This window comes from Protopterus annectens, chromosome 13.part0 (assembly GCF_019279795.1).
Source record: "Protopterus annectens isolate FY-2018-M chromosome 13.part0, PAN1.0, whole genome shotgun sequence".
Lineage (NCBI taxonomy): Eukaryota > Metazoa > Chordata > Ceratodontiformes > Protopteridae > Protopterus > Protopterus annectens.
In genome coordinates, this window is record NC_056747.1 from 452983969 (window position 1) to 453007406 (window position 23438).

Sequence of the window (23438 nt, forward strand, 5' to 3'; positions counted from 1 at the left end):
CTACTGTAAATTGAACTTAATAAGCTCCTCCATTTCTACACTGCTGTTGATATCTTGAATTATTTATTTGCCATTTCTGAATTCATTATTTAGCTAGCTGTTGGATAAGTGGTGTATTTTTACACTCCAGCAAGCACCTGTTTTTACATCAAGAGGTCAGTGGATTTCCTATCCAGTTCACTGGGAGGTAGCCTGGTCTGCTTAGGCTGGGGAAACACTTGAGATTTCTGTGTGTAGTTTTATTGACTGGAGCATATCTCTCAACTGTACAGATTTTTGCAGAATGTCCACATTTTTGCCTAATATGTTTGGTCTATTCCTCATAAAAATGTGTTTTTAGACAAATCAGTGGAATGATCTAAGGATTAAAGTCACTAAATAATGACATGCATTTGAGTTTCAGACTTCATATCCTTCAGAAAATGCATACTAACACAAATCCTGTTATTTTAGCAACTTTCTAAGTTTATAAGAGCAATATTTAAAATGTGTGCCTATTTTTGGGCCTTTGTCCCCCCATTATGCCAGACTTTGTCCAGATTTCTTGTGCTAAGAGGTTTAGAGGTATGGAATGGAGGGCTTATTAATCAGCTTATCTTGTCTTTAGTGCCTTTATAAATTCTGTAAAATTGAATGGCTCTTGGCTCATTTATACAAAGTGAAGAATTTTATTGAATAATCACACTTTTATAAGCTTTTTAAAGTACACTGCTGTATCCATATCTTTAAGTTTGTTTGTGGTAGCATTTCAGTCCTGACACTGCTTTACTGTGCTTTTACATTAGGAGGACTGGGATTATTCATCAAGTGGGAGTAGGTGTTTACCTGGTCTATCTGAGCTAGGAAACACACAAAAGGACTCATATACATTGTGACTGTACTTTAGCAGTTTCAAAAATACTGTATTGTCTGCTGTTGCTTTAAGTAGTTAATTGCACTGTACTGCATTGTATCTGTTAGCTGCAGGGCTATTGTAGGTAGTTTGTATGGTCTTGTTACACTTGGGCTCCAAACTATTCTACATTAAGAATGTGCTTTTCTGCTCCCCTGTGGCAGACGTCTACTGATCTAGCCTGTCTGAGTTGGGGATTGCTGGTGGAAAGCTTATTTTGTGCCTTCCTGATTGGTAGTTAGCTTAAAACTTGTTTCTCTTTGCTCGGGTTTAAGCCTTACATTTCTGTGATGCTGCTCTTCATGTAGCAGTGGTTAACAGTGCCCTTGTATGGATGCAAAAGCCTAGAAGCTCAATTTTTCCCTAAACAGCTGTCAATGTAACCCTTCCAAGCTTTTCTCCTGCTCATAGATTCATAGTTTAGTACTAGGCTAACTGTCCTTGTGGGCCATTTTAAGCCTAACCAATACCACATGTGAGAATCAAAACCTGTACCTTGTGCCTGTATGGTTAACATCTTAACCATTATGCCAATCTCCCAGCAGCTCCCACTAGCTCTAGGAGCAACTCAGTTGTGCAGTGTGCAGCATTGCCTTATTGATCAACCTTAGCCTACACAAAATACAGGGCCCGCTTGTAGTTTCAGTACAACCAGCACAGTCCTGTCAAATTAACCCATTCCATTCCCTAATAAAACATGCAGTAAGAGCCTGCTATCATGGATGGGCAGTTTCCCTTCATCTCTCAGCCCAGCCTGATAGACATGGGTATCATGAGACAGTGTAGCAATTGTCTCATGTATACTGACAGACACTCACTCCTGAAACAAACAAATACTTTATGTGAGAGATGTAGTTGCGCTATGAAATTGGAGGCAAGACTCTCACATAAGGAAAAACTGAATGCCAAACAGGTTGTCAGCACACACACACACACACACACACACACACACACACACACACACACACACACACACACACACACACACACACACACAGTTCTCACACTAAATAAGGACATGACACATAAACTCACATATATGGAGCTACTCACTAGTAACTTACCAAAAGATCAGAAGTCTTCCAAACGGAAACCACTTACACACAGAACAATGCAAAAAAACTGCCACAAAACATAGTAACACACACACACCAGTGTCTTTCTATGTAAGCACATAAGGCGTAACACCACAAAACCTAATGTATTGATCATAGGTGACTTCACTGTGAGACTCTCGGATGTTCCTCTCACCAGGCTGGATAAGCAGCATGTTACAGTTAGCTGCCTGACAGGTGCCAGGATCTGTCAAGTCACTTAACCAAAAGTACTGGCATGGCTCCGTCATAGTCCATGTGGGGGTGAATGACTTGAGATGTACCTGACTGGACTATACAAATAGAAACATGACTGAGCTCTCAGATTATGTGTCACAGGCAGGTATAAGCCAAGCCTTAAGCAGCATTCTACCTTCTTCAAGGATGATGTCACAATGTAAACAAAATATGACTGACTTTAACAATTGGCTTAACTTCTGGTGTCAGTCCAAGGGGCTCCAATATCTGTCAGCATGGGAAGACATAGTCAATAAGCCATGCTGTTTTGCAGAGATGGTCTGCACCTTTCTCCTCTAGGCTTTTGGATACTGGCAAAGGTATTAGCTACCCCTATTGCACATTTTTTAGGCAGTGTCAAAATAACCAACTACCCAACATAATAAAATCCTCTCTAGATAAATTGAAGTTACTACTGCTTAATGCTAGGAGTCTAAACAAGAAACTGCACTCCATGGAAGTGCTCCTCACTTTATAAGATGCTGACATCTGTGCAGTCACCGAGACATGGTTCATAGGCATGGAAAGTACCCCTGGCGTGCAAGGCTACAATGCCTTCCATACATTCAGATCACAAACTGAGTTTGAAAGAAACAAAGGAGTAGCCATCTTTATTAAGGATAAGTATACCTTGAGACTGATCAAACAATATGACTTAGTTGAGCTACTCCATGTCCAAAAGCCCCCAATCACATCAAAGCTTCCCCACCATGAAACAGGAAAAGCTTACCACATACCCAGACTTACTGGAGTCACTTACCTTACAGCCCAACATCTTACTCATGGGTGATTTTAATTATCCTACCATCGACTGGAAAACATAAACAACCATAAACATTCTGGCTCAGAGGTTCTTGGACATTTTCTGTGTAAATGCTCTGGAACAGCTAGTCAGCACACCCACAAGAGGCTCAAATGTCCTGGACATAGTACTCACCAACATGGGAGAGCATTGTACCCCCCTCGTGTGATGTCCTCCCTGGTAAGATTGGACCATAAATCAGTCTCATTCAATATAATTGCAAGTTTAGATACCCCATCAAGCTCAAAAATTGTTAAGAATTTTTCTAAGACAAATTACGTCCTACTAAGTGATGGTATAAGAAGTTTCAAAGTCCCTTTGAATGCAGATAAAATGGACTCCTATGCAGAGGTGTACACCAATGCCCTGTATAACCACTAGTAGTTGTATAGAATCATCTGTACCTGACCAGATTAAAACCAGTTCTTGCTGAAAAAACAAACTACTCTGGTGGACCCTTAGTATAAACAGGCTATACAACAAGAGAAAGAAACTAATGTTCAAGAACAAGCAGGAACTGGCTCAGCTGAGGAAGAAATCCCTGTCAAGCTTAAACAAATTATAGATCTTGTCAAGTCCTCCAAAGCCAATTATGAAGCAAAAATAGCCTCCTTAGCTCAGGATAATGACAAGACATTCTTTAACTACATCCAGAATCTAAAAGGAAATACCCAGCTATGCAATGAAATGGTTGTGGATGGCACCACCCATACTTAACTGGAAGTTATAACCAACCTGCTAGCTGACAGATTTGGAGAAAACATCACCCCCCCCTGTCCCCTACCGTTATCCCCCAACGTATACCTGTCACCATTCATCAGCCTGTTATCTCAAGAAAGCAGGTCATCTTGGTGTTCTCCAAGGCCAAAAACATGGCATCGGTGGGGTCAGACAGCATCACAGGTTGCCTTTTGAACAACTTAAAACATGATCTTGCAGACCCACTTGGATCCCTCTTTAACCACAGACTGAGAACTGGCTATCTTCTTGTGGAATTCACAAAGATGGACTATCAACTGGCCCTGGTATTATAGAGAACTCTCCTAATTGGGAATTAACCTGTACAATACCAGATGGGTAGCAAACTGGCTCACCGACAGGACACATACTGTCAAAGTAGGTGACTTCAAAACACCAGTCACCAGTGGCATGCCAAAGGGTTATGTGCTGGGCCCCTTACTGTTCAAAATTTATTTCTCAGATGTCCAGGCAGACTTAGATGGCCTATGACTGACCAGGTTCACTGACGAGTGCAAATTGTGACCAATTACTGAGTCCCCCAATGATATTAATATACTGCAGACAGGGTTAACACAGACAAATGGTTGGTGCCAAAGCCACAGATTAAAGGTAAATAAAAAAAATGTATTATTATTCCCTTTGGGAAAGCTGACATCCCTGATAATTACATTATAGACAGCAACCTCCCTAAGTGTAGACCAGTGGTACATGATTTAGGTACTCAGGTTGATAGCAATCAGAACTTTGACAACCACATATCCACAGTAGTAAGGAAATCCTTCTATGTTGCACGTCTTATAAGTAAAGGCATTGCATGTGGATCTAAGAATGTTATAATTCATTACACTCAGCCCTCATCAAACCAGTAACTGAGTACAATGCCCACTTTTGCATGTATCTCAACAGACACCTCCAATAATTGCAGAGACCGCAGAGGTTTCTCACCAAGATATTAGAGGGTACATAAAACAAGTCTTACATAGAAAGACTGAAAACCCTGTCACTGTATTCTGTCTCCTACAGGTTGCTAAGGAGTGACATGTGCCTGGCTTACAGGGCAGCCTCTCACCCACCCTAGGATGGAAATGGTACACATTCATAAATCAAACTGCAGGAGGACCACTCACTCCAGGGATCTTCACCTAGCCTCTGACATGAACAGGTCATGCTGGAGAGATAGATACATCTCCCGGAGACTACCACTTCTGTGGAACAAGCTTCCAATTCATGTGAAACAGAGCCCCTCCCTGACCCTCTTCAAATACAACCTAGATTAATGAATGGATGACCTCAAATTCACTCATGGGGTGGTGTCTATGTCACTCTTGGACAGAGGAAGTCAGTATTAACTACCATAGACCCTTACCTCTGCAAACTTCACTCACCTAACTACCGACAATTGGGGTAAATTGCGATAAATATGACTAGACTTGTAAGGGTTCCTAGGGCCATTAGCCTAGTAATCTACCATGAACCTATGAACATTTAAAGGCGTGAGCTGAGCTGAGCTGAGCGAGACTGCAGGGTCCATCAACCAGTTGATGATGTCATCTCCGAATCTCAGCCACGAATGACTGCCCTGAGAGATATATATATTGCAGTGCGTGATGTAGATTCAACAATGAATAAAGATTCTCAAGGTCGTTAGCTTTAGCTTTTGGCTATGTAGTTAGCTGTTATTACAATGATTCAGCATTTCTACCACATACTGGAGGTTTCCATTAATTCCACCCTACTAGTAGACCAAACTTCTGGCAGGGATTTTGGACATTGAAAGATGAACAACAGGGAAAAGGCAAAGCACCATAATGATGGCTTTCCTTTTTAGAGTTAGGGCAGAACATCATATTGTGCTTTGATAGATGTCAGAGTCCCACTACTCTTATCTCATTTGAGGAACTGCATTGAGGCACATCTGCAGAAATCTTAAAACTGTATCCTCCCATCCTAACAGCACTACTTGAGTGCTAGCCACATTGAGCATTTTGGAAAGGTTTTTGTATCTAGACATGTGACTTTTACACATTTTGCACAATTACTGATCCTGAAAGTCAAAAGACTCAGCTGTCCTTTACCATAACCCACACTCCAATTCAGCCAGCACCAGCCTTTTGCCTTGCTTGGAGGAGAGGTGCTTTCTGCAGTAGAGATTCCTCTGGATGGTATCAGGACTGGGGAAGGATAAGCCACAGTTGAATAGGAGGTATTGTATCAGCAAGACGGGGGCTAAAGTGGGCCTAAATGTGGCTGGTTAAGGAAATGCAGACATTAAAATATGATTTTTTTCAGAAATTCATACTTTTTGAAAAATTTTAGAACATGTGACTACCATCACAGTGACGACTTCTATGATATCATAGCTTGGCTTGTTTATGCCCTTATGACATTTCTGCATGTCCAAATATATCATCATTGCTTTTAAACGTTATTGATATTTTATTAAACCACACTACAAAATATAAATAAAAAGCACCACAAATTTTTACAAATAAATTGTACTGATTTAAAAATGTTTGCACTACTACTATAAATTCTGATGAATGCTTCCTTTTAAGTGTTTTAATTAAAACATACCATTCAGTGTCATGCACTGTAGTAGGAGAGCACAATAATTTGGAGTGACTCATCCTTCTTCTAAGGATTTAGTTCCACTTTTCTAGCATGAGAGATATATTTTCCGTACTGACTCCAAGCACAGATTATGAGAGGCACAGGCTTTCTCAGCATGACATCAAACTGTGTCCCTCTGTATGTGAGCCCTGAACTGAGTCTCTAGTTTGATATTTGTATCTGCTAATTACTAGACAAAAGCAAGCTGCACTGTAGCTGCATGATGCTTTCACACTGCCACAGCTGAGTGACGTGAGACAAAACAAGAGCACACTCAAGGGATGCAGCACATATGAGTGCAGGGAGAGAAGAATGGAATTTACCAAAGCAGGCTGACTGCCTGACTTGTCATTCTCATTCACTTTCTCCCCTCTCTCGCTCTCTCTCTTTCTTGCTCTCTCTCTCTTTCTCTCTCTCTTTCTCTCACACTGTGTTTTCTTCTATCAAATGCTCTGAGGGAAAATGACATCTGTTTGCTTATGAGGCTTCAACAGATGTCCATGACATCTTGATGGGATGGGTACTCTCCAGAACACCCAGTCCACAGCAACACACCTGCCTGAGTAGAGATGGCACAGGCTGCGGAGCTGGTTACACCATACTGGACAGATGGCACAGTGCCTATAACTGATTCCTAATGTCTCAGTAGTTGTCTGAATTGCAGATAATCTGAGCTGTACAGTTCATAGAACAAAACAATGATGTCTGTGCAGAGCATTTAACTGCATGCTAAATGTCACATACCACACAGTGAATAAAATAAACAAAGGGTACTTAACTGTATTTGTCCATATATCTGTATTGTGCTGCCTAATGCTTGTCATTATTAATTTGCTTCTAATATCTTATGTAACTATGATGCATTAACTGCTACAAACCAGAGAAATAGATATATTTTAATTTCTTGAAGCAAAACCTCCCACCTCGTGAGTTCAGATGCAGTTTTGATGAAGCCAACAGAAGTTATATGTTTTGGTCAGTGGAGCTCTGTTAGTTGTACAGGCTTCACATTTCAGGCTGATGTTCCTTCTCATATAGTTTTGTTTTTCATTATTTTTGTTTTGCATCATTGCATCCCAGACTCCCTTAATGCTGATGACTCGAGGTCTCAGTGCTGACTTCCTATGTCCTGGCAAACACACAATCTTAGAAACAGAGACGATCAAACAAGTGATTGGCCAGTTGATTCACTGTAGTTTTACCTCACTCTATGCTGTCATCTGTTGTTTAGATGAATTATAAACCCTAGACATCCTTCCATATTTCCTGCCATACCTTCACAGTCCTGATCATTTATCTCCACTGTGCCATAGCAGCTTTTATGCAAAACGCATTTGTGTGTTTTCTAGACCAAATAAACTGCAATTATTATATGCTCATGTAAAAATATTCAGACCCATATTCACCACAGAGAGAATGCTTTCTAAAACTCTAATATTTACAAGCTACATATCTAAGCATTAAACATAGCTGGAATATTTCTAAATTTTCTTCTCTCTTTTATTCTTTCAGAAGACAGGGTATGCAAATTTACTGTTTTTAGAAGAATGTGTACACAATTTTATTAACTGTAGTTTTAAATGGAAAACCACCCCAAAATAGTTGTTTTCAGTCTATTTTGGCTATATAATTTATTAAAATTACTGCTGTAATGCATCTTTTCAAGATAGACCTTCAATCAATGAAAGATAAAGCAGCTGATTCCTTGGGGAAGACACTACAAAAATTTAAAATCATACTATTACTATACGTGTCACAAACATTTTAATGTACTCTTTAAGGTTCATGTCACAACAAAAAAAGCACAGAAGTTGTCATGTTACAGCTTGTGACTCCGATTCTACATCTGTCTTACTCTGCAGGCAGTCCTGCCATCTTCTCATCCTCAGCACCTTCTTTACCACATACATAGAGACACTTTATAGGACAGACTCGTCTGAGCAGCATGATGACTTAGTAGTTAATGTTTGTTATCTACAGGGCTGAGTTGAGTCCTGTTCTCTAATTAACGTTTGTGTGCAGTTTGCATAATTTCTCTACATCATAATGGGTGGTAACTATGTAGCATTGTTCCATCTCACCTCACACGTGTTCCATTTGAATTATCTTATCTGAATTACTTATAATATATATATATATATATATATATATATATATATATATATATATATATATATATATATATATATATATATATATATATATATATATATGTATATATATATATAAATATATATATATATATATATATATATATGTATATATATTGCATCTCTCCTTGTTCTTTTGTTCCATATTATGGCTGAAAAGCATATGTAGTGGACTTGTTCACTTGTATGATTAACAAATCATTCACAGACTAAGCACACATCACACTACAGATTCCCACTTGTCAGATTACTTCTCTGTTCTTCTCAGGTTGATGACAAAGATGGAAAGAAAGGAAGCTGGGAGGCATTTGTGAGAAATTTGTCATTAGAGCAGCAGATGTAGTGTCATAATTCTGTGAGTTTGTCAGAAATCGTTCGGGTGGAGTCACAGAGGATGTGAAGAATAGGTGAGTAAGCAGGGGTTTATGGTATGATGTCAAATCCTAATAAGACCATATCCATAAAGTTGAAATGAAGGAATGAACCCACATCTTGAATTAATAAAGCAGTCAGCAAAGATTATTCTGTTTTTGAGATTATCTGTTTCTATTTTGTAACCATATTTTTGTAGTGGAGATTACTATAGAGGATTAAGGCTATTAGCATTTAATCATCTGCATCCTGTTGCTCAGGGTTTAGTGCCCTCAACCTCTATTTGCCTACTGTGTGGAATGGAGCAAGCAACCTATGAAGGCAGTACTCCAAGGTTGCCCCCGAAAAATGGCTTACACCTAAAATAAAATAAAATTAAATATTCCCCATTCAGCTTGTCTCCTGGAAAAGCACAAAGACAAAAGTCTTAGCCATTATATCTCCTGCTCAGTATGACAAAACATGTCATCTTTATATGGTTGCTGTAGTGTGATACTCCTGACCATATGCAGCAGAAAGTATAAGTGTTTCAAAGAACAACACCGTATGTAACCTTAAGCCTCAAGAGAAATTATAGGTCAGTCCCTGAAAGATGCATGGACAACAGATACATGGCCACCACAAAACAATGTATAGTGGGAAATATATCAAGATTTATAGCCAAATTCTGGCATCCACCATACAACTCACTATACTGCCATCATTCCATAAAGCAAGATGACAAATTATGAACCTATGGCTACCGTCATTTAAGCTTTTTCCCCTTAGCTCCTAATTGCATTCTATGGGGATAGGTGAGATTTACCAAAAGTCTCCTCTTACCTTAATCTTTTATTCTTCCAACCCTCTATCAAATCCTATGATGACTCCAACTACTGTATTAGTCAAAATGTTTATAATGAATTTTCCTATATTTTCTCTATAAAACAGAATCTTGCATGCTAAAAGAATTGGTATGCCAGTTATAACCATGAAAGAAATGACTGGTCAGAGACTGAGCTTCCTTCTTGTATAGCAGGTATCAGAAACCAACTGCATTTTTCACTTCTGTGTTAGGGAGGTGGACAAAAAGTAAATCTGTGTCCTTGATACAATTCTATTCATGGAAGTAGGCTATGCATTTGCAATCCAATCTAATATGGAAATGAATGAGGATAGCAGTTCCTCTTACCCTGATGTGAATCTAAAATGATCTAACAAAATCACTTGCTGCAGGATATCCTTGAAAGAGACAGTCATTAGAATGAGGGCAGCTTCTGATGTAACTTTGAGAGCTACACTGGTCGCAGTCACATAACAGCAGGCCCCAAGCTAGAAGGTTACACTGAAGGAGGAACTGTATGCTTTAATTTATTAATTGTGACTATATGAGTGCGTGTGTGTGCATGTGTGTGTGTGTGTGTGTGTGTGTGTGTGTGTGTGTGTGTGTGTGTGTGTGTGTGTGTGTGTGTGTGTGTGTGTGTGTGTGTGTGTATATGTGTGCGCGAGCGCGTGTGTATGTGAGTGTGTGTGCGTACTTGTCTATGTGCGCCCATGTCTGTGTGTGCGTGTATTCCTACATGCATGCGTGTGACTTATTGTGAATGTGTGTGCCTCTGTGTATATGTACGCAAGCATACAGTGCATGCATGCACGTGTGCATATGTGTTTGAATGCGCCTCTGTGAGTATGTATACATAGCCTTTTTTATTCCAGTATGACAAACTGACTATATATGAAATTTTCTTTACATTTTCAGTATTTTAGCAATTATAAGTTAAAATGTTTTTCCTTTTGTTTCATGTAGAGCATGAACACTGAATATATGTAAAATGTTTTACTGTTTTAGTTTTAATATTGCCATCAATTGTGGATGCTTAAATTATTGTTTTTCTCTTTGCTGTTATACATTATAAATGTTTGGGGATGCTTATTTCCCTGGGCCTCCTCTGAAAATGGGACTCATTGCTCAGTCAGACTTTCCCTGTAAACAAAAGGCAATAAATGAATGAATGAATGAATGAATAAATAAATAAATAAATAAAGTGTGTGTTTGTGTGTGTGCTTTACTTCTATAGAGCTATAATATTCCTCCGTGGGTAATTGTCACACACAGTGCCATTAAATATCAGATGCAGTAATGCTTTCAAATACTCTGGTGTAATAAAAATATTTTACAAATAGTTATCTGATTTTTGAAAATGTGTATACTCCACAACTATGCCTCATAGTACCCTACCCTCTAAAAAGAAACTTCTTTGGAAGCCTCATTTCTAAAAAAAAATACTGATACTGGCAATTTCAGCTAGGAAATGGTGATGGATGTAAGTGTGGCACTTTTAAATCTTCAAACAAAGCCTGCCAAATTCAGACATGAAGAGGCATAAATGATGGACTGAAATCTAGTATTGAAATTGTTGAAATTCATATCACTTTTATACATTAGACTGCTGTGTTGTGAAATCTCTAAACCTCGGCTGCATAATCAAAATTTTGTTCATACACATGGTGATGCCACTAGTCATAATGATGAAGTCCTGATTTAAATTTCTGGAAACTTGAAGCTAGTCTGAAAACCGTAAAAGTGTTATACATCATGTCATTTTTGTAAATGGTCAAGATCCCCTGCACCTTCAACATGGGCACGCACCTTTTTTTCTATCCTGTATGAATTTATTATAAGTCTGAGGTTGCTGAACTGTGGAACAATCAGAATACTTATTTTTTTAAGGGGGTACTAGGGAAATAAGTGCTTCCATTTATTTGACATTGTGTGACCTCAGGATTATAATGCGCTTGTAGTGAAGAAAGGGCACAGTATCGATGCTCATAAGGGATCTAGTGCAGCTTGTCACTAAAACAATGTAATTTAGTATGTTCTTTTTATTAAAATTCATATAAATATCATGTCTTTGTATTACATGATTAAACTTGTGCTTGAATGTCTGTTTTGAAGAAAACCTACTGGCTGGTGTTTTGAACTGCTGGCATATATTGGTGAAAGCACTTACTGTACTAGGTGTTTACATACACTTGCTTTAATATATGCGTTAGTATATGCATAATGAGCAATTCTGTTGTCTTTGCTAGTGTCAAAAATTTGGCAACATTGTCAGAATATTGGCATTCTGAAATGTAACTTTTGAGCTTCTGAATACATTGATGTTTGGGATTTTATGATTCACTGTTCAACATTCAGTATTCCAAAGCAGATCCATATGAAAACATGTTGGAACAGTCTCTATACAGTCACAGTACTTTTACTGAACAAGGCTTTTAGCAATTCCATGTCTAGCACACAGATGCAGCACACAGTGCCAGTATGCAGGACAAGTGGTTTGGTCTTGCGCATCCATGTATTATGTGTAAACATGTACTGTGACACAACACAGCTTAGACAGACTAAAGAATTGCATTTCTAGGTTTCTTTTCCAGCCTAACGATCAAGTCTAAGAAATTATAGACCGTTTGGGTTCAAATACTATGGATGAAGACCCTTGACCTTTTGCCTTTCACTGTACAGATTATCTGGGGAATAACTGGAAGTATTCTTAAACAAGTGGAAGAACTACTTGCAAAAAAATGTCATTCAACAAGTGCATGCTAATTAGCAAATACATTATTATCCCATAAAATATGCTGAAGTAAATAACCAATCAAAGATTCCATGAATGCAAGTCAAAGATATTTCTGTAAAGTTTGTAATCAGTGATGTCACTCCTTCAGATGGCTGTACTGTAATACCACAAAAAGTTTCACAAGGCCATACATGCAATAAAAACTGCAAGAACTTGGCTCATGAGTCATGCAGTGTAGCACCAGCAATTTAGAACTTAATTGTAGCCTGGCAATATATAATTAAGTAAATTACATTAGACAGAATTAGTTCCCACAGAGCGACAGCTGTTACAGCACTGTTTCTCTGACATTCCAAAAAACAAAAGTAATCCTTCCTGCTATGGTTGGACCATGCTCTCCTGATAGGTCCTCCTATCTCCATAAAAGAATTAACCTTCCATATCTTAGTTTAAAGGTATGCTGTTATTGGACTTTGTCAATGGAACTCATCTGGCCAAAAGTTCACATACTGTGTGTTGTGAAGAGGTGAGCTAAACTGAGGTAAATGTAGTTATTTTTCTAAAAAAAAAAAAAACCTGTAATTATTTCCAGTTAATCACACAGTATGTAACATTAAAAAAATGTAAAACTATGTATGACACACGCTGTATCCTTTTTATTTTTTTATTTTTTTGTTTGTAAAATATATTACAGTTTTGGAACTGATATCAAACAGACACACACTTTAGCCCTGTTTTATTTTCTAAGCCTGACATTTCCCTTCAAAAGCTACTGCTGTGAATGGACTGCAACTTTGTATGGGGCTGAGTGATTGTAGAAATAGGCATCTGATATTCAAAACCTAAATCAAACAAGAATAAAAGAAGCCATGGGCACTTGAAATGGAGGAATTTGCTAATAGACTATTAAGTATAATTTTCTATTATTGCCTCATATCAGGACACCTCTTTAGACACTGGGACTCTTTTCAATTTCAAAGTACAGCTGTTGATATTTTTTATTCGTTTGTTAACCAATTAAGACCACTGGACTGAAGTGTTTCTTTCCTGGGGTGACCCAGAAGCACTTTCTGATTAATGCTTTCTATTGCCAAGTATACAAGGTTTGATTATTTTATTCTCCGTTTGCCTACTGTGTGACTGTACAAGCCAAATGGAGAATATAATAATCAAACCCTGTACACCTGGCAATAGAAAGCAGCTTGTTAGCAGCTCAGGTCCTTAATCCTCTGTGTTAACTACAAGAATTTAATTAGTCTTTGCCTTACTTTTCAAGAGTGCAGTGAACTTTTTTTGGACTGAAACTGATGACTGGAGTTCATTGCTTAAGAGTCTTCTACAAAAGCTAAATGATCTTAAAAGTCAGAGATGGCTAGGTTATATTACATCTTTTTTCAACTGCTAGTAGTAACAGGACCAGACAGCTAATGTTTTATTTTCTAATTGTCATCTGCTTTTCAAACCTTTTATTTTATACTATTCTATCCACAAATATGCATCTGCATGTGTATTTAATTTTTATAGCACATTGCTCGATTTTAATAATTTCAGCTTCAGCAGCTTGAGGCTGGCGATTTATTTATTAGTGTAGGAGTATATGTGCAGAATCAGTGAATAATTTACTGTTGGAATCTGTCCTTTAAAGACCCATTGCAACTAACAATTATATTAGAGTTCACTTATTCTAATAGTGGACAGTAATTGTGTTCTTTTTTTTTTTTTCAAAAAACTTTTTATTGAATTTTGAACAATACAGAAATATAACAGCAACAGCAATAGTAGAATACATATTTAAAAATGAAACATTGGGAGATATTTATGATAACACAATTTAGTAAGATGAGTGTTTTGTCTCAATGCAGTTTGAGAATATACACTTAACTATCTACATCATATACAAAATGTTAACCAAAGAATATATCAAAATAAGTATTGAGCTAAGACAAAAAATAAGCATTAGGATATGAGTGAGACTAAGGTCTACAAATCTCAAAAGGAGGGTGGCCATCTATACACTATTAATAATATGTAACACCTTTTCTAAAGCTTTATTAATATGTGTCAACTTCTTGGGACACTTCACTATCAATTTCTGCGCACTGATGTATGTGTGGGCTAGAATTTTAAAATTATTCCAATTCAGTTTAGTGCGATCTAACCAATTTTGTGTGATATATAATTTTATGAGTAAACATATGTATATTAGCACTTGCATGTCCAATTTAGAGAGGTAAATATTTGGTATGTGTAGTATTGCAGTCTCCCAAGATAAGGTGGATTTGTGATAACCCATTTTTTGTAAACGGACTTTTAGGGAGGTCCAAAGTTTGTGTGAATGATGACAGGACCAAAAGATATGTAAAAGATCTGCATTAGGGTGTGAACAACAAGAACATGAGGGTGATTTATTTGCATCAAATTTGTTGAGCTTAGAAGGGGTAAAGTATGCATTATTGTTTATCATTAGTTGGGTGTAAAAGAGTTTTTGAAGGCGAGTATTCTATTGTATTTTTGATAGCTGAGAGTTTCTGATTTATAGATATATGGGAGTTGTGTTTATCCCAATAAGTAGAGAAGAGACACTCTTCACTATGAATTATTTGATTTATAAGATTATAAGATTTAGACAACATTTTCTCTGGGAGTGTGAGGACTTTTAAAAACGCTTTATAGTTGATAATATCAGTGCTATCTATTTTGATTTGTAGGAATTTAGCATTAATTACATCTCTCAGTTGACGTAAGATGACTAGATATTTAATGTTAACCTTGAGAATTTTGCGTACATTAGAGACTGTTTCATTCTTGTATTGCATTAGATCCCAAACTGTAAGATCTTTAATCAAGGGAAAATCTGAAAGATTAAAAGAAATATTGTCTAAAATGATATTAGGATTTAAGTGAAGAGGTTGCATTAATTGAAATATATTTTCTAGATTTACAAGTTTTACCAAGACTTGAAAAGCAGTAATTTTTTGTTTTAAAGAGTTAGGAATTTTAAATTTATTCGTTACTTCCAATGAGAGGAAAGGAAGAGCTAATGGATTAATATTTTTAATTGCAGTATGTTGATACCATAATTCTGTCCAAATAGAATTTTGATTAAACTTCGCAGTTTTTATATTTAAAATGGATAATAATTTGTTTGCCGAGATAATCAAGTAGTATAGGTGAAAATTGGGAAGACCAAGACCACCCCTATTTTTAGGTAAGATTAGCTTAATATAAGAAATTCTTACTGATTTAGGAAACCACAAGAAATTAGCCAAAGTTTTATTGATTTTTGAGAAAAAAGATTTTGGAATCATCTGATCCACCGCATTGAATTGAAATAACAATCTGGGAAGAATATTCATTTTTATTATAGCTGCTTTTGATAAAAGTGATAGATTTAGTAATTTCCATCTGTTCAAGTCAAGTATAATCAATGACCATATTTTAGCCAAATTATTTTGAAATGTGGAGAGACCATTATGATTTATATGAATCCCTAAATATTTGAAATTCTGAACTATCCGAAAAGTGAAATCAGGAAACTTATATGATTTACGAGCAAGTGGATTTATGGGAAGAATATGTGTTTTTTGAATGTTAATCTGATAACCAGAAACCTCTGAGAATTTTTCAGTGGAACAAATTAGTTTGGGAAGATCTGAACAGGGTGTTTGAAAATATAATATAAGATCGTCTGCATAGGCGGACAAACATATTTTAGTGTTGAAGATTTTAGGGATATTATGATATGTATTTTGCTTAATGTATAATAATAGAGGTTCTATGTATAGATTAAATAAAAAAGGCGATAATGGGCATCCCTGCTTTGTGCCATTATAGGTCTTTATATTTTTGGATATTTTCCTGTTAATATAAAGAAAAGTATAAGAATTCTTATATAACATTCTAATAGAGTCTATGAAGGTAGATGGTATATTGAAACAAAGCATGATATGAAACAAGAAGTCCCAATTAACCCTATCAAAAGCCTTAGCAGCATCAAGAATTAATGCATACATAGGGTTTGAGTCATTTTTGGCAAAGTGAATAAGAGCATCAATTGTCAAGGTATTGTCCCACGAATGTCTATGTGACATAAAACCCGCTTGTTCGGAGAAATTAAAGATGGTAAAACATTTTTAAGTCTAGAAGCAAGTATTGAAGCTAAGATTTTGATATCAATATTAATCAGGAGATAGGTCTATAATTATTAGGATCATTTTTTCTTTGTCTCTTTTCAAGATTAATATGGTTTTTGAGGTATTCCAATACAGATCAGATATACCATAAATCATTATGTGGTTAAAAATTACTAAGAGAAGAGGTGAAATTTCTGATGAGAAAGTTTTAAAAATTCGGGTGTGGAGCCATCTGGTCCCGGTGATTTACTAGTTTTAAGTCTACTAATGGCTTCCGATATTTCTCTGATAGTCAGTGGGGCAGTAAGTGTGTTCTTTTGTAGTTCATTTAAACTAGGAAATTTAATAGAAGATCGAAATTCACTATGTGTTGTTTACTTCTAAGATTATTGTCTTTTGAATATATCTCTGAGAACAATGATGTAAAAGCTGCAAAATTTCCTGATCTGTACTGTATTTCTTGTTATTATAATTTAATGTCGAAATTCTAGGAAGGGAATGATTACCTTTTATTATTCTGGCTAACACTTTAGAAGGAACCTGTGCCCATTCAGAGTATGTAGCTAATAACCTTTGCTCTGAAATGGTAAGGTTATGTTGATGCAGAAGCAATAATTCTTTTTGGGAATTCAACAATAATTCATATGTTGAAGGATCGGAACTTATTTTGTACAGATTTTCCAAATTTTGAATTTTTGATTTTAATTGTAATTCTTTATTTCTATATTGTTTTTTGAAATATGATGCTTTGTTGATTAATATGCCCTAAGAGTTGCCTTGCATGCAGCCCATTGTATGTCTAAAGGGATATCTGATGCGTGTAAATTAAGATGTGTTTCTTTTATTGTTTCAATTATTGATTTATGTATATTTTCCTTTGAAAGCAAGTTATTATTCAATGTCCAGCTATTATATGAGCATAATTTTGGTGGATGCGGGACCAAACTTATACTAAGAGATATTCTAGAGTGGTCAGAAAAAAATCTAGGTTCAATAGAGTAATTTAACTTCCTATGGGTAAAATCATTTGAAATAAGGAAAAAATCCAGTCTTGACCAAGATTTATAACATTTTGAATAATATGTGAAAAAATCTTTTATCATTCTGTGTTATAAGAGAAATAGGATCTATAAGGTTTAAATCTATTATAATTTCTTCCAAGGCAATGGATGCTTGAAAATTGTATGAGGAAGATCTACTGGTACGATCAGTGTCAGGATTAATAATAGCATTCAGTCCCCTCAGTACTAAATAATAATCTTTGAATGAGGATAAAATATTATATATTTGACTAAAAAAGATATGTTGTTGTTCACAAGGGCCGTATAGATTAAAGAATATGACTGGCTTATCAATGTTGTGAAACCCAGAGATAATGTAACACCATCTTCCGTTCACATCATATTTCATCTCTGAAATAGTTCCTGAAATGTGTTGTTCACTATAATGGCTACCTCGCTTGCTTTTGTGCTATTACCAGCGGCTACTATGGTTTTGATCCATTTCTTCTTTTATCTTTACCAAAGTCATCTTTAATCAAGTGAGTCTCTTGTATAAAGCAAATATTAGCCTTTGATTTAAAAAGTAAATGGAATAATAGAGATCTTTTGTTCTTATTTTGTAATCCTCTCACATTCCATGAGTCAATATTTATTGTCATATTATTAAGTAAGAATATATATATAACATATGTCTAAGATTTGACAAAATGAAATATTTGCTATAGACCTCAATATCCCATAACTGTCATACTGATTCATATTGTCTACCTAAAAGGTTGGTATAAGAATTGGAAAAAATTTCTTCCCTAGTACCCCAGTGCCTAGCCACCTAACCCCTACTAGAGAAACAAAATAAAATGAATTATATAAGTGAATTTGGTTAACATTTTCAATGTCAATTGCAATGTATCAACATAGTAAACTTTGCATAATTGTTTAACTAAACAAAAACACCATAATACACTATCAGACATATTTACATATCTAACTAAAATCAAGATGTCCGACATGCACATTCCCTACTCTCTTATTCATTGTATAAGCTCCATTATTGAATAGAAAATATTATTTGTTATAGACATTCCTCAATTTTGTATTTCAGATGTTAGAGAATCAAATTTATGTAAATGTTTCCATGTACAAAAAAATGAAATATATGAAAATAAGTTTGGTGTTATCCCATATAAACAATAGTTGCTATAGAAACTAATATTGATTATATCAGAGATAAATAGCAGTTTTAACCAAGCTTAGTATATACATATATGTGTCATAAACATACTGCATTAACAACAGACAAATAATTTGACAATATAAACTTTATATTTTGTTCTGATAATATTTGCGACCGGTCACATCAGTATTAACTAACTCAGAATGTAAGCAAATGAATCATATTTCTAAAGAACATTTATAGCTATGCCCCCTTGTGTGATTAAAACATTTTGTACAGAGCAGTAGCCTTTTAACATGCACATATTTTTATTTGCGGTTGCTTTTTCCTTTCTTCCCCTGCTTCCCCTCCTTTAAGCTATATGTTTTTTCCATTTTTTTCTTTCCTTTTAAAAAGACCTACCTTTCTATGAGTAAAATTCACTTATTGCACCATGTATTTTGTATAATGTTCTTAAATATATTATAAATGATATCTATACATGAAGCCTTTCACCCATTACCACCTTCAGAGATGTGGTCCATATCAAGCATCTTTCCTGCTTAAAAAATGTCAAAATAAGTGAAAATATGTGTGTTTGAGTACTGTTTATGGTACTCTGAATTTATCTAACAAGCATAAACACGCTAATACTTTTCAAGCATCCGAGTTTGCATGTCCGATCAAATCACACCCCTGGATCCCCTCTTAAAGATCCCCACATGACTTGTTGAACCTCAATTAGAAGATAGTATTACACCTGTCTATGTTGACAGGGGTATTCAAGCTATATTGCAAATAGTAATTGAGACTTCGATAACATCGTGCAACTCCAAATAGAACTACTGCATATACCAACTGTGTCCCATAAAAGAGCTCTATACATGCTACAGTCAACTATAGAAACCGCACTACCCCAAAAACGCTCTCCATCACGCCTAAAACAAGCCATCACACAGCATCCTACCATGACATAGTGTATATTTCTAAATTATCAAATTAACCCAATTTCGGTGAGTGAGTGGTTCCTGAATATGGTCTAGCAATGACGTCACCTCGATGCCTTGAAAATCCAAATAAAACAAACACATAGATTAATATGTAACAAAACTGTTGATAATTTGCTAGCACTTCTCCCATTCAACGCGCCAAATAGCACCAAAGCCACCATACCATCCTAGCGTCAGTGGTCCACCGACACTGCATAAGAAAAGGAAAAAAGAAGAAACATACACTTCACTCTATTAGCCCTATACATCAGTACAGCGTCACCACCAAATCAGAGCACAAACTGCGGTGCACCCCTTAACAAAGCTGCCCAACCAGCTTTGAAAACGGAAGATCACCTAGCCTAGGAAACCAACACCTCACTCCATCCAATCCATATAAGTCAACCAAGACGCCAAGAGCACACAGAATCATATGTTAAACAGAAACTCCAAAGCACGAACCCACAAGAACAAGACCAAGCCAACACCATAAGCAGCGACTGCCACAGACACTAATCACCGTGATGCTCTCCACAACAGCACGCCAACCAAAGATCCTCCCATCAAGATGCAGACCCCAATAGAAAAAAAAAGAGAGAGAGCATGAACTAAAAACAATAATAATAGAAAGCGTACCTGTCTTTCAACCCCTTTCCTAAGAATGCATCCATCCAACCATAAGCGTGATATTCCTCGCTCCATTCCCTTCACTAAACATGACAATATTCTTTCTCATACTGTCGCCAGCTAGAGCATTACAAATAAACATTCAACGAACAAGACTCCTTGCCTCGATCTCGTTCCCCATTCCTAACTGACAATAAAGGAGACCAACATTTTAATTAACAATCAAACAGAATATGTCACAAGCGTGAAGCTGACAGGCATCCAAACATTATAGCTTCGTTGAACATACGCTCCCAAGCGCTCTCCCCACTCCCTCCAGCAGTGTCATCGCAACTATGTCTCAAAGATCTACGGAGACCGAACACGCTTATCCATCATATAATCTTAATGAAAATACACTCTATAACTGTACAAAAGCTTCTCAAGTCATCAGGGCTTACCATTAGAGTGATGACGTCATAGACAAAGCTCCGTATCTGCATAGTGATACGTGCCATAATGATAACATCTGTTGGTGTATTAGATAAAAGATTTTCTCTCGGAGCAGTCTCGAGAGTCTGTGTATTTCCCTCCAAAAAATTACTAGCTAAACCAAAGCATTTTGTTTGCCTAAATAGAAAAAGTGCTTGAACGCTATTTAAATAAATATAAACAGAAAGTAACTTGGAGTGCTGAATCTATTTTAAACACCAGCACCTTGTTTGTGAGATAAGACATGCAGGCACATAACAAATATGCGTTTTCCCATTACTTCAAGTAAAAATGAAGAAGAAGAGAGGAAAAAAAAAACACATTTATGTTTATATATACATGCACAGTACATACTTTTGACGGAGGCAGTCTGTGAAGGATTTATGCCTCGCATATTCTGTATTATTGTAGTCTTTTCAAGATAAATATTGTAATAACACTTGGCAAGTTCTTATTTGAACTATGCATAAATATTAAATCTCACTAAGTAAGGGGACCACAAGATTTATTAAGAGGGTGAAATCTATGTTAATATTTGTGATTTCACCACAAAGTAAGCTAAGACACATCATGTTTTCTGATAAGAAAGGAGGAATGTGTTAACACTTTTGTGTACATATTTATACACCTTTTGTTTACCTTTGACATTAATATATTTCACAATTTATTAAACTCATTAACTATATGTAAATAACCTATATAAAAAAGAAATATATATATATACTTTCAACATTTTTGTATCCAGACAAATATGTACCTTGTTAGGAAATTGAATCCGGAAGCTTTTTGAATGCTTTGAAAAAAACATCTTTTGCTCCCTTAGAATCAGAACAAGTAAATTTTTTTTCATTAAATGTGAATGACAAAGTATTTGGATAAGACATGCGAAATCTTATCCCTCTTTTGATTAATTCTGCACAATAGGAGAGAGCTTTTGTCTATTTAGTTTTATTTGAGGTGGAAAATCCTGTGAGAATGATAACTTATGCGATTTCCATACAAACTGTTTCTTACTTTTGGCTGCTTGCAGTATTTGAAAAGCATCTTGAAAATTTAGCAGTTTTGTATATATAATCCTTGGTGAGGAAGCATCTTGACTGGCACGTAGAGCTCTGTGTGCTCTCTCAACAGTTATGTTTTTTGAAGATGCTTCACAGTTTAGTAATGACTCAAATATACTTTTGGACACAGTTAGCAAATCATTCTTATCAAAAGATTCTGGTAAACCCCGAATGATAATGTTGTTCCTGCGACTTCTGGCTTCCAAGTCTATCAATTTAGATTGTATTTCAGAAATAGTTTTATCTTTAGACTTTAAATCATTTTCCAATGTCTCAATTTTTATTTCCATAGCTGAGTTATTGCTTTCAATAATACTCATTCTGTCATTTATTTTTTTTAATGTATCACCAAAGTCAGTAAATTTTTCTGTAAAGTTCTGAATGGCACTTTGTATAGGCTTTAATGCTAGCTTTAACTCTTCTAAATAAAAGTTTGAGTCATTTAATTCTTTGCTACTTACTTTGGCAGGTTCAGAAGAGTTTTTGGAAGTCCTCAGTCTTTTAGAAGTGTTATCTTTTTCTGGTGAGTGAACTGATGAGAATTTGGCCTTCGTGGTCTGTGAATCCATAGACTCCGATTTATTAGCCATGCCCAGTGAATAGATGCTGTTACCAGGGTGACAAGTTCCAGGAAAAGTCTGATGCAGCAGGTGCCCAAGTCAGATAACTCCACAATTTGTTCTGAGGTAAAATGTGACCCAAAATAAAAATTCCAAAGCCAAAAATATTCCAGCTATATGTAAAAAGCTTAGTATAATCCTTTTATGAAAAAAACTGAGGAAAAATATTTGTCTCAGGTTGTAAAAATTAAAGATGATACTGGTCTGTGAGGAGCTCTGAGGATAGGGACTAGTCTAGTCGGCAGCCATCTTGGAATCTCGAATTGTGTTCTTGGTGTAGTAGATTGGTGCAGTTGGTCACGGCATATTTCTTTTAAGGTAGGAATGAGTGCTGGTACTAGAAATATATCCTCCTGTCCTGTCAAACAGTGACTTCATGGCAGAAATAAGCACCTACTTTAATAAGTGGATGAATGGATACCAAATTATTTCTTTTGAAACACTGGAAGATATAAAGATAAGGATGCAAACACTAGGTAATCACTTCAAGACATGAGATTCTGTCTGACCGATTGGAATTGATGTGAAAATGGACATAAACGGTGACCTATAGCTAACTAGCAGGACACAATTGCATATGTGGAATTCACCTATTACTATGTAAGCAGAGGTAATCCAGAGGGCTCAAGTGAAGTCTGGTATCCCACCCGTGACCCAGAGGGTGACACAACTAACAAGAAACACAGTATAAAGGATTAGTCCAGATATAATTGTGCTTTAGCTAGACGATCTAAGAGAGTCTCTCTCTGATACCATTCCTATGGAGGAATAAAGATACCTTGTTGAAGTTTCCAGTAGTTTATTCAGTTAAGTAGGTATGGACAAGTGTTCTTTTTCAACTTAGTCATGCTTATCTGTTTATAGTTTTGAAACTGATGTCTTATCAAATAGCACTAGTGGCATTCTAGGGAAGGGTAGAACTGACATT